Genomic DNA, 12,102 nt, shown 5'->3' with positions numbered 1-12,102 from the left:
AGCCGTTCCTGTTACCAACAACATCTGAAGACGCAAGGTTCACAGAAGAAATGTACTTGTCAACTCCTGAGATTGTGCCCCGCGTGTGGACAAGGCATAAGTGTTAATAGTGCCAAGGCACACGTATGTTCAGGAAAGAAAAAATGTCACATTTGTCACCACATCGTGGACTTGGAACACCAATGCTACGTGCAAAAATACCAACCCAAGCAGAGAAAGAGGACGGTCACAAGAATAAAAAAGGCAATTTCATCTTTTTCGATTTCGAATGCATGCAAGAGACTGGCATTCACATTCATAATTTCTGCGTGGCTCATCGAGCGTGCGAGAAGTGTATTCAAGAACCTATCTTCAGTTATTGCCCTCACTGCAGCAAAAATCCTGGAGGGCGTGAAAAAATCTTTCGGGGACCGAACACGCTAGCCGATTTCACTCGATGGGTCTTAGACCCCATCGACAAGACGTGGAGCCAAGAGCACATCGAAAGTTACGGAGATTGTCATCGCCATGCCACGGTGATGGCTCACAATTTCTCCGGATACGATGGACAGTTTCTTTTGAGATACTATACGGGACATGGTACCGAACGTCCTAAAGTCACTTTGAACGGGGCCAAAATCATTTTCATGCAAGTGGGACAAGTGCAGTTTAAAGATTCGATGAGCTATTTGGCTATGCCTTTGATTCGAATGCCTAAAACGTTTGGGATGACAGAAATGGCTAAAGGGTACTTTCCACACTTTTTCAATACCGAAGCCAATCAACATGCCGTTCTACCCCATTTGCCTGCTAAAGACTACGACCACGACAACATGCGTACCGAACAACGAGAAGCTTTCTACGCCTTGTACCAAGTTCATGCCTTCGACCCCTTCGACTTTCAGGAAGAAATGCTAAAGTATTGTCGTTCCGACGTGGACATTTTACGGCGTTGCTGTGGAAAATTTCGAGAACTGTTCATGGAACACGGAGGGGTCGATCCTTTGAAAGAAACTTGCACCATTGCCACAGCGTGTTCCTTAGTCTACCGGCAACGATTCATGCCTGAAAACACCGTGGCTGTCATCAGTCCTCAAACGACCAACTATGTCAAACGTCAATACTCGGTCAAAGCTCTACGCTGGTTACATTACTTGTGCGACAAGGAAGACAAATGGATTCAGCATGCCCGCAGCGGAGGGGGCGAAAAGACCATCGGAACGCATTCGGTCGATGGCAGTGACTTAGAAAACCCCAAGATCGTGTACGAGTTTAACGGTTGCTTTTTTCACGGATGTCCCGTCTGCTACCCTGACCGTGTTACTAAAAATCAGTTTTTACAACGAACTATGGAAGACTTGTACCAGGACACCTGTCAGTGACACCTAAAGTTAGAACAGCAAGGATACCAAGTGGTGGAAATGTGGGAACACGAGTACGATCACCGTTTGAAAACTGATCCCGAGTTTAAACACCTCGTGGAAAGTTACCAGTTCATGGACCCGTTGTACCCGGGGGATAGTTTGTACGGAGGAAGAACCAATGCCACCTGTTTGCTGTACCAAGCCGACGAAGAGAAAGGAGAAGAAATCAAATACTTGGACGTGTGTTCGCTGTATCCCTACGTGTGCAAATATTGTCGCTTTCCTGCAGGGCACCCACAATTGTTGACGGAACACATCGACCTGAAAAACATTCGACAATACGAAGGTCTGATCAAGTGTAAAGTTTTGCCTCCCACGGACATGTACCATCCCGTCTTACCTCACCATTGCCAAGGCAAACTGATGTTTCCTTTGTGCCGTACTTGTGCCGAAACTTGCAACCAAGACCAGACTTGTCAGCACACCAAGGAAGAACGGGTCTTGACGGGAACCTGGGTCAGCGTAGAATTGTTCAAAGCTCTAGACATGGGATACCAACTGTTAGAAGTGTACGAAATTTGTCACTTTCCCAAGACACAATAATACCAAAAGGGTGACCCCACGCAGAAAGGCATTTTGGCAGACTACGTGGATGCCTTTTTGAAACTGAAACAAGAAACCAGCGGCTATCCGTCCTGGTGTCACACTCCGAAGACCAAAAGGCATTCAAGAGAAATACTGGGCACAAGAAGGCATCACTTTAGATCACATCGAGAAAAACAAAAACAGGCGATCGTTCGCCAAAGTGATGTTAAATTGTTTGTGGGGCAACATGGCAAAACGACTGTGTTTACCCAAGACGGAATATTTGACCGAACCTTCCCGCTACTTTCAGATGACTCACGACAAAACCAAATTCATGAAACACGTGGACGTCGTTAGCCAGAATTTGATCTTAGTCAAGTACGAAGAAGATCTGGACCTTGTACAAGACGACCCCTTTGGAAATGTCATCATTGCGGCTTACGTGACAGCTCATGCTCGCTTAAAATTATACGAAGCTTTAGAGCTGTTAGGGGAACGTGTCCTGTACTTTGACACGGACAGTTGCATTTACATCAATCACCCGAGTCAACAACACCCTGACATCGAAGGAGACCGTTTATGAGCCTGGACAGACGAACACCCCGACGAAAGATTCTAAGTTTCACCAGAGGCGGTCCTAAAAATTACTGCTACGAATACCAGGACAAACAAGAAGTGCACACGAAGTGTAAACTGAAAGGATTGACTCTGAATTATCGTACGAGTCGAGTGGTCAACTTTGGCGCATTGAAAGAAGCCTTGCCATCTAGAGAAGATGACCACTTTAAAGTGATCACCTATCAACCCAACAAGATTGTACGTTTACCCACTCACCACATGGTCAGTCGACCCTTGGAAAAAGTCTATCAAATCGTGTACCAGAAGCGAGTGCGACTTCCCAATCATTTCACCTTACCGTATGGACACGTCGATATAAAACATTGGTTGTAAGTGGATAGCCACTCACCAGAAGGATGACTTCGCCACAACAACAATTGAGTGAGAAACCCAGTGAGAACTCCAAGTTCAAACCCCACCATTTTCCAGTCTTCTTACCTGACTATTGTGATTGTGCCCGTCGATTGAACACGTTTCAAAAATGGCCTAGGGATTGGGAAGGATTACCTTCTTCGCATGTTTTAGCTAGAACAGGATTTGTCTACTTGGGACCTGAGTCACGATTGGGATACGAAGTACAGTCTTTCGCTTGCGGCCTGAAGTTACGAATGGATCTATGTATCTTATAAAGATTCAGCTATTCTGGAACATACTCGATGGTCTCCGCACTGCCCTTACCTTTCTATGGCCTTTCCACCCATTACAATACGGTACAATTATGACGGCACCTTAGAGACGGTACCTTCCAAAACTAAACAAAAAAGGAACGATGTACAAGCTTGAGACTGCATTGAGACTAGTATAAAAAGGAACCCTAGGCAAGATCGATAGTTTATTGTGACTACCAAGACCAAGCGAACAAGATGAATACTTTTAGAGAAACACAAAACAAGTTCAGACATGCACAATTCAAGTTTGTGGCCTCTGAAGTGGAATGCGATTGTGAGCCTTGCGATGGGAACGATGCTGTACGCTGTGACCATAGCGATGCCGTAAAGCATCATGGGAAAGTTGTTCTCACTGCCACAATCATGGAAAATGATGCTGTGCGTGTCAAACCTGAGGAATTCGAAAGCGAATCCACTCGTCCTCTTGGACACTTTACTGGGTTTCGTTTTAAAGGTGGATGTTCACCTTCACGTCTACCTCTCTACGGATGTCATCCAGCCCTGAGCAAACTCCTGTCCATGTCACCCAACCCTCATCGAAACGGACATGTGAAAGACGAATATTAGTTTCCTGTGCATTTGTCGGAACATTTCGACTTTGAAGATCGTCTTCAATCGTTCAAAGGAAAATGGCCTAAGTATCTGAGAGGCCCGACCCCCGAAGAATTAGCCAGAGCCGGATTTTTCTACTTGGGCCAAGGAGATAAAGTCAAGTGCTTCAGTTGCGATGTGTCACTTCACCACTGGTACCTGAATGGTATAAAAGAACTGATTCGTCAGAAATTGTTTCAATGGTCAGACCTTGTTCAATACTTCCAGGCCACCGATGATCCATGTGTTTATAATTTTGGTTACTTCGAGATTCACCAAGTGCAACACATTGAGGACGACGAGTTAAAGGATTACCAACATAATTTACGTGGAATCTACTTAGCGGAAGAGGAAACTTCTCAACTAGCTCTGACGGTTAGGTTACAGTATGCAAGATCTAGATTCCCCACTGAAGAACGAAGATCTCTGGGTAGAAAGTACGTGTATTGTTTCCGAAACAAAGAGACTATAAAAACAGGCTGCCATGCCACGACTTTTATCACATGTAATTGAAGAGATTCCGTGGAAGGAACTCAATGACCATATTCAAACAGTGGATCATTACCATCAATTATTACAAGAACTGTATCCATTCAATTTGGATCGACAAGTGGTGTGCCTTAATGACTTGTTTTCTGGGATTTCGTTTACCAGCCGATTCCTTGTGGACTCTTTACGATCAGTACTTACCACCCAAATGGCCTTAAATGGTGACGAAATTCTCCTTTTGCTCAAAGCCGTCTGTTTTCATCTGGATATTTCTCGACCTCTACGGGAAAAAAAGATTCGTCAACTTTTAGCTACCCAAGACGTGTATGACTATGTGTGTGTAACTTGTGACTTACACCCGCATTGGACAGATGTCCGTGCCTGGAAAGAATGGGATTTTGAGGCTTGGACCCAAGAAGTGGCCCAGTATGCACGAGAGTTGTTCAAGGAAAAAAGGCACATTTCAACCTGTGTTAGTGACGGTACCAGAAGAACCCGTCACCAAGGACAGGACTGTCGTGAACATGCCTGAAAGACCCTTTCGGGAGGACACTTGTGTGACCATACCAATTATGGAACTAGTCAGAACCTTACAGAACACATGTTGTACAGACACTTGTTTCTATTCCACGTTGATAGTTTCGATGTGCCTTTTATCGTTGTACTCAAGCCTTTGGCTTTTATGTATTTTTGTCTTTCGTATTCATGTTTAAAACATTCAATAAGCGTGTCCTGAAAAAAAGTATATAAGCTCTTCACTTGCTTGTTTTCGTGTCACAAGTGACATTCCTAACACTATGGCTACTTCTGCTGTCTCTGCTTCCTCTTCCTCTACTGTCAAAGTCATCGACGAACACTTAGATCGTGGCAGTTGGGAGGTTTTGTATCTTCGCCATCCTTTAAACATGCTCATTGCTGGACCTAGCGGTTCAGACAAAACCGAATTCGTCAAACGTTTGATCGAACATAAACATCATTTGATCGATCGTCCACCCCAACGCATTGTGTGGTGTTACAAAGAGTGGCAATCGGCGTACAGTCTCTTGTGAGAAAGTCAAGGCGATTGCATCGTGTTTGTGGAAGGCATTCCTAAAGAAGACGATGGCATCGTCTCTGACTCCCGTCAAACCCATTTGGTCATTTTCGACGACATGTTAGGAGAAGACGAAGAAGAAATTAAACTGTGATTTACGCGCAAAGGGCATCATCGTAATGCCAGTGTCGTTTACATCACTCAAATTTTGTTTCAACAAAGTAAAGCCCATCGCACCATCAGTCTCAATGCGCATTAGGTGGTCTTGTTTTAAAGCCCTCGAGATAAATCGCAAGTGCAAGTCTTAGCCAAACTGTTAGGAACGATGCCACTCACACTCCACACGCCTATTTACGCGTCGATTTGAAACCTACGACCCCCGATGATTTGCGATTTCGTACCCAATTGTTTCATCACTGGTGCCAAGACGGAGGGCCTGTCCTGTACAAGTCTCCGTCTTCGACTTAACTTCGCTCAAAAAAATCTATTAAAACCTCAGACAATTTTCGTCTGTCTCACACAGTTGGAACATGACGTCCCTTCAATCACATCTTCCCGTCAAATTTATTCGTGCCTTGTACGGCATCAGTCGAGAAAAAAATCCACAAATACGAGCTCGTGTCTTAGAAGCTAGTCTCAAAGAAGTCTTAGGATGGTTCACGGTGACACCCCGTCAATTACTGCAAGGGATCAGTCAGATTCCTCATCAAACCAAACGCTTTTCTGATCGAAACAAAGTCGCTTTGACCCAACTGGCCGATCCCAGCATAGACACTCAAACCAAAAAACCAGATAATTTTGAAACCTGGAGAGAGCGGTACTCTAGGAGGGGTCATCATTCGCTCTCTCTTAAGATGGGATCCTAATGCTCCCAAAGTTCTCCCCAAGAAAAAAAAAATAAAGAAGTCAAACGAAGCTCCAAGAAGAGAAAGAAAAAGACCAGGTCCCCAAAGAGACCCGTGTCTGCAAGAACTTCTCCAGTGGCGGTACCCTCCTCTTACCAGACACCACCCCGGAAAAAGAAAATCCCCCAGAAAAAGAAACAGAGAAAAGTCCCCAGAAAAAGAAAATCCCACAGAAGAAAACTAGTCGCAAGAGAGGCACTTCGGCCAGGACGCAACCTTACACTCGCAAAGCACGATCTGCCACGGCGGTGACCGGGTCTCCGGTAGCCTCAGTTTCAGTCACTTCTCCGTTGATGACACCAAGAACTGAAAAGTTTTTGGAGACGTTGATCACACCAAGAACGTCTCCGTTGATGACCCCAAGAACTTCCCCAGTGGCAGGACTTTCCCATTTAGCGGAAGTGGTAGCGGCTCACAAAGTACCTGCTCCCAATATCAAAGTCCAAGAGAAATCGGGTATGTTACAAAGTTTACTGGATTTGTCCAAGCAAGAACTGGCTCGATTTAGTCCGTTACGTACCCCTGTACGACGTGTCATGCCTGTCCTCAAGTTGATACGAGGTAAAGACAATCAGTGGCGACGCGTTCCAGTATAAAAAAGACCTGCGCCCAAGTAGGGGTATCAGTGATCTTCCAAAAAATGTCACCTCCAAGAAGTCAAAAAGGAAAGAGACAAAGGCAGACTCGTCATCCGACAAAGCGCTTAACCAAGCGTAGACGTTACCCTAAGAAAAGACACAGTCGTTCCAAGAAAAAGAGGCATCAACAAAAGGGAGGATTCCTTGGCGATTTTGGAAAAAACTTTGTCACCTTTATGACCAAGTGATAGTCCCCCCAAAAATATAAAAGGGCGTGTGTTAAGTCATCGAGGTTAGTGTCTGTTTGGTGAATGTCCCGGAACCCACAAGCAAAAATGTCACCCTCCAGAAAACATTCCTCTTCTAAACCCCAAGGAAAGAAAAGGAAAGGACTGCCTCCACGTTTAGTCAAACATGGGGACATGATATCTGTCCTGTCCAAAGCTTCTCCACCCCTGCGAAAAAAACTCATTTAAACGGCCTCCAAAGAGGTCATCGATACCGTGTTGCGAATGTTGTTGAACGTCTTGAAAGGCAAGATCCCTTTGTCTTCACACCAGAAACAATGCTTAGGCAAACATCGTCACGTTCTACGTCAAATGGTTCAAAAGAAAATCCCCATCGGACAAAAGAAGAAGATGTTGGTCCAACGTGGAGGAATTTTACCCCTCTTGCTAGGCCCATTAACTGAAAGGTGTCTTCTGAACCTTGTTGGGAGGACTAATGGGAGCAAGATAAAAAGGCCATCTGAAGTCCCTAGATCTCAGAATCGACCCCTGACATCCCATGGAAGGACGAAAACTAGCTTTAGCGCCTTACAAATGATGGATGGAATACCATCGTTGGGAAGAACAACGCACCCCGCATTTACCTCCCAATCCCAATTAGAGCGAAATGTCCCAGATACAACACGAATTGCATTCCTTGATGGATCGCCAAGATTTGTCCGAAACAGAAAAATCGCAAAAGTATGGCCAACTCTTGCAACGACTGCAACTCTTTCACCAAAAAGCTTTAGACGAAACAGCTCTTTCCACTCTGAAAGATTTTAAGACCTTGATGAAAAGTCCAGTACCATCACCACTACCACCACCACTACTAGTGACCAATACAGAAAAAGGAGAAGAAGAGGAAGGGTTTCAAACTCCACCAGAAAAGGTACGCAAGTTAACAACACCACCTACCTCCAGAATTGGATGGATTAAAAAGATGACGACCACCCTTTCTTCATCAGAAGAGAAAAAGAAGGTGAAGACAGAAGTGAAACAAGAAAAAATATCCCCTGTTCAGGCATCCTCCTCCTGCTCCTCCTCGACACCTATTGCCGGTCACACACGCAAAGCATTACAATCCAAGAAAATACCCAAAGAGAAAAAGAGTAGCATCTTCCAAGAGTGGGTGTCTTATTAACACACAAACACAAAAAATGGAAAAAGTCTTAGCCAGCATTTACTACGATCCCTCCCATCCTGCAGGTTACGCAGGAGTACAAAAATTTCATCGTGCTACCAAAACTCGACTGAAAAGTCTCCGTTTACCTCAAGTGCAACGATGGTTACAAGAACAAGCTACTTACACTTTACACAAACCCATTCGACGCAAGTTTTCCAGAAGTCGCACCCGAGTGTAAGGCATCGATCATCAATGGCAAGCCGATTTAGCCGATGTCTCTCAATTGGCCAGCTACAAATATTTGTTTTGTGTCATCGACGTCTTTTCCAAATTTGCCTGGGTCGTACCCTTGACTTCCAAATCGAGTAGTGAGTTAGTGCAAGCCCTGCAACGGGTGTTGAAACAAAGCGGTCGTCACCCTCTTCGATGGCAAACGGACAAAGGTACCGAATTTCTGAGCCAAGCTTTCCAAAAAGAATTAAAGAAACGTGACATTCATTTTTTTACCACCGAGAACCCTGAAACCAAAGCCAGCATCGTGGAACGTTTTCAATGCACTTTGAATGAACGCATGTGGAAATATTTTACGCATCACCACACTCTGAAGTACATCGACATCTTACCGCACCTGGTGCAAGCGTACAACCAATCTTACCATCGAAGCATTGGACGTGCCCCGCAAGAAGTCTCCCCCGAGAACGAGGTGCTAGTGTTTGAGCGCCTGATTTGTACGTCTCCGACGAGGGCTGTCCCCAAGAAAAGTGGAATGTTCACCGTAGGAGATTGGGTACGCATTGGCAAAACCAAACGCACTTTCGACAAAGGATACTTGCCTAAATGGACTACCGAATTGTTTCGCGTCACTGAACGAGTGCATGGCCGTCATCCTGCCGTCTATAAATTGGAAGACATGAACGGAGAAGTACTCAAAGGAACGTTTCATTTGCCCGAGTTACAACGTGTCACCAAAACAGAAGACGACGTGTACGACATCGAAAGCATTCTCGAACGCAGAACCCGTAAAGTAGGCAAACGACGTGTCAAAGAAGTCAAAGTACGTTGGAAAGGATACCCACCCAGTTTTGATTCTTGGATCGACGCTTCGCAAGTCATCGACTATAAAAAGAAGTGACCAGCATGCCCTTTCACACATACTCAGCTACTGCGGCCACTCCATCACCCAGTTCTTCTCTGCAAGATTTACTAAAACAACCCTTGTGGGTGTGGTGTGGAGAACGTGTGCCTAAAACGCAAATCGTCTTTTTCTGCCAAATCTTCGTGGTGTATTGTTTCATCGGGGCAGCCATTGCCAATTTGTGTTTGCAACAAGGAGACAAACAGTTGTGGACCATTTTATTGAGTAGTTGCATCGGTTACCTGCTTCCTAATCCCTCCCTGAAATTAACCTCGAACGGGAACAACGGGAGCCTTGTGTCCAGTGCCAGTGTCAGTCACCACTCCAACAACAACAACAACCCCATTTTGAGCGGAGACACGCCTCTGACTTCCAGTAACCCCTCGGACAGCCACAGAACTCTGGAATTATGAGTCACCAAAACCAATTTTACTTAACCTTACCTAGTGACAGTTCTATGGAGGTGTTTCCCCATAAAAAGTTGTGCTCTTACACGGCCAAATTACCTCAGGCCATCCGATTAGATCACGAAGCCCATTGGGAAGTGGCATTGGTGGAAATCATTCACCCGACCGAAGTCCTCAATGTCCTTCCCAATCAAAATTTTTTACGGTGGAAGTTCATGGCGAGCAAATGCAACACTACATGAATACCAACGTCAAATATGATAAGAAAACCCCTAACACAAAAAATCAAAAGTGGACCGACTATCACTTGTTCATTCCCCCAGGCTATTATTTTAGTGGTCAACATTTGGTCAGCACCATAGCCTCCAGGTTTAATGTCGTGTTTCTGAAAGCTTTGGAGAGTGTCAAAAAAGTGTCACCCTGGAGTATCACAAAGTAGCTCGTCGCTTCCTGATGAAATTTCCTGAGGGGGGTAAAAACGTGTCTTTCTTATTTTGCCCTGAATTGTTTGCCATGTTGGGCGATGACATGGAGATGAGAAAGAAAGTAGAACAACAAAAAGTCGAATTACCAGTCATTTCCGACACCGATACTTTTGCCAAGCTTTCTCGTGCCCCAGTAGAACTGAACCAAGGACTGAATTTGATGTTTGTTTACTCCGATGTGGAGGAGTGCAACGTGGTGGGACACACCTCCGTACCGTTACTGCGTGTCATTCCTTTCAAAGTGGATTCTGTCACGGCCGCGGACGAGGAAGGTGGAAACACTTATCATGTCCACCGCGAATTTGTACATCCTCACTATTTGCCTGTCAGCAAGTGGTATCTGGACACGGTCAACATTGCTATAAAAGGAGATCTGGGACAAAATATTCCATTCACCAAAGGGAAAGTCACGGTGAAACTCCATTTTCGAAAACGGTTCTCTCACGACTCGTAAGTCATGTATCCAGTGTACCGAGGGGTTGCTCAACAGCGAGCACACGGTTTAGGAGATATGTTAAAATATGCTTTTCGTTCGGTGGCCCCAGTCTTGAAACCGATGGTGACACGCGGATTGCACGCCTTGAAAGATGCAGCACTGACGCAAGGCAAAGAATTTCTCCAAAATGTCGTCATCGACAAACAAAACCCCAAAGAATCTTTCTTGAGGGCAGGCAAAAATATCTTTCTACAAACGGGTAAAGACCTTTTGGGCCGACGAGAAACACCTATAAATGTCCTGCACGCTACCGAGTTAGGCATTCCTACTTCTTTGAAGCCACAGCAAGGACAAGGCAGAAAGAGACGACGACGAAAACACCCTTTCACCAGACTTCACACGTCTAAAGCTAGAAAGACAAATAAAAGAAAAACCGTCCGAGACTTAGACGTTTTCGATTATTAAAGTATTGAGACACAGAACAAATTATACATCGAGAGTCTTGCGCTTGTTCCAAGTCGGAACTGGATCTGTTTGCGATGCCACCCACGATGATGACCATGCAAGAATCCCAGTGGGTGGAATTTCGCCCCGTCTCCTCTTTGACAGCCTCAGCCCCATCGAGTTTGAAATCAAAGGACAGCCCGAAGATTACATCGATCTGAATAGCAGTTACTTGTACCTGAAAGTCAAAGTTGTCGATGAGGACAATTCGCCCCTTGAAGGTGATGAGGTAATAGCTCCCGTCAACACTTTCATGCATTCTTTCTTCAGCGTAGTGGACTTATACTTGAATAACAAACTAGTCAGTAGCAGCATGGATACTTACCCTTATCGAGCGTACCTGGAAAATCTCTTGACGTACGGAATAGACGCCAAGAACACTCATCTCAATGCCTGTGTGGTATGGGAAGCTGACGATGCAAGCCAGTTTGAAGAATTCGAAATTAATGCAGCCAAATATCACAATGCGGGATTTGTAGAACGAAGAGACAGAATCAAAAGTGGAGATAGTTTAGAACTGATGGATCGTTTGCATTTGGACATGTCGTTACAAGAGAAGTATTTGCTGAACGGGGTGAATATCCGCCTGAGACTGAATCGTAGCAGTAGCGCTTTCCATTGTATAGGTACTACTGCTTGCAAAACTGTCATCGAAGAAGCCAGGCTCTACGAACGACGCGTGGAAGTGTTACCTAAAGTGGTAAACGACATCAGTAACACTTTGAGTAGAACGATTGCCAAGTATCCCATCCGACGCGTGGAAGTGAAAACCTTCACCATTCCCAAGGGGCAACGATCCATGATCGAAGATCATCTGTTCCAAGGACAGTTACCCAAACGTTTAATCGTTGGTATCGTCGAGAATTCAGCCTTCAATGGAGACTTGGTTAAACTCCTTTCAACTTTCATCACTTTGGCGTGTCCAAGATCGAA

This window comes from Sinohyriopsis cumingii, unplaced genomic scaffold (genome assembly GCF_028554795.1).
Source record: "Sinohyriopsis cumingii isolate HCF-2022 unplaced genomic scaffold, ASM2855479v2 utg001397l, whole genome shotgun sequence".
NCBI lineage: Eukaryota > Metazoa > Mollusca > Bivalvia > Unionida > Unionidae > Sinohyriopsis > Sinohyriopsis cumingii.
Note: the sequence above shows the minus strand (reverse complement) of the source record.